Source organism: Bos grunniens, chromosome X (assembly GCF_055505025.1).
Source record: "Bos grunniens cultivar Pamir isolate PY7600 chromosome X, Bosgru_T2T1.0, whole genome shotgun sequence".
Taxonomy (NCBI): Eukaryota; Metazoa; Chordata; class Mammalia; order Artiodactyla; family Bovidae; genus Bos; species Bos grunniens.
The window spans coordinates 90,423,080-90,424,618 of record NC_141194.1 but is presented as its reverse complement, the minus strand read 5'-3'; the positions used below and the strand labels follow the sequence as shown (position 1 = coordinate 90,424,618).

The window sequence follows — 1,539 nt, the reverse complement described above, 5'->3', positions numbered from 1 at the left end:
CATTAGATTTTCAAATTTTACACTGCAGTGGGGTCCTATTTTATGTTTTTAAGTGAATCCAGATTTCAGATATGTTGAAAGAGTAGGAATGGGTAATTATGATTTTTATATCTGCTGTGTAAATGGATGGTAAGTCATGTCTGACTCTTTGTGACCCTATGGACCACAGCCCACCAGGTTCCTCTGTCCATGTGATTCTCCAGGCAATACTGGAGTGTGTTGCCATGCCCTTCTCCAGGGGATCTTCCAGACCCAGGGATCAAACCTACCTCTCCTACATCTACCTGCACTGGCAGCGAGGTTCTTTACCACTAGCGCCACCTGGGAAGGCATTTATGTCTGCTACTGCATTTTATGGATTCCTATATCGAACATAAAAATATCTGAAAGGTCAATGAAACTTTCATGGAAAAAATTTTGACCATAAAGATCCCTAAAGTGGCTGACAGAGAAACCACAGATAGAAATGACCTTTTAGGAAAGTGAGGAGATGCAATATGATTAAGAAAAGTTCATGATTTTCCACAGAACGATTGACACTACAGACACATAATGATGAGGTTTATAATGCTTTCCTCAGGGTAGAAATGTTTTAACCATGGACAGTAGGGCACAGGGCGAGAACCCAGAGTGCATGTGACTGTTCAGTGCTACAGGTCTTTTCCTGCCGAGTGAGTGGCTCTGAAAAGAGCCTTTGGTTTGCAAAGTTCCGGTGGTCAGGTGTCAGCCTATCTGCTGGAGGTATATTTGATGACCACGTTGGTGGCCTCTGACACGGCATGCTTGCCCATCTCCCCAGGCAGCAGCAAGTGCACAGAGGTCTGGATCTCTCTGGAGTGATGGTGTGGCGCTTGTTGTTGCGGGCCAGGTGCCCAGCCTCTTCGGCAATGTGCTCGAACATATCTATCACGAAGGAATTCATGAGGTTCACGGCCTCCTGTGAGAGACTCAAGCCCATGTGGACTTGCTTCAGCACCCTGGGGAAATAGGTGGCGAAGCTCTCAATGTTCGGGCAGCGACTGTGATGGCTGCTGCGGCTGCAGCTGCAGCGGCCCTTTGGTGTCTTCTTTGCCTTCCTTGGCTCCGTTTCGAAGGGCTCAGCTTCGCAGACCTCAGTTCCTTCATTGCCCAGGTCTTCCTCAGACAGCTTAGACGATGGCTCATGCATTTCAGACTCACTTTCCCCACAGCTCAGAGGAAAGTACAGGGTGGCTTCTGAGGGCTGGTGCCTGGCTTTATAAGCCCAGCCTGCCCTGATGTCACGGCAAGGTCCATATATGATTGGATAAAATGCAAGTCATGGAGGCCAGTCGCTCTGACACCCCATGTCATGTGTCACTGAATGCCCCTCCCCCGTTGGCCCCCTGTGGATCAATCACAGCAGGAATCTTTAAACTTTCTGTGACCTCCGCCAGAAACTCTGAACTATGTGGCATGTAGGAAAGGGCTTCCCAGGTGGCGCTAGTGTTAAAGATCTTGCCTGCCAGTGCAGGATATGTAAGAGACGTGAGTTCGATCCCTGGGTCGGGAAGATCACCT

The 1,539-nt window shown here is 48.9% G+C and overlaps 1 pseudogene; it reads right to left on the bottom strand.

Moving 5' to 3' along the window:
* Positions 1-629: 629 nt before the first annotated feature.
* LOC147340892 (histone H2B-like) lies at positions 630-1,272 on the bottom strand (annotated as a pseudogene).
* Positions 1,273-1,539: the final 267 nt, after the last annotated feature.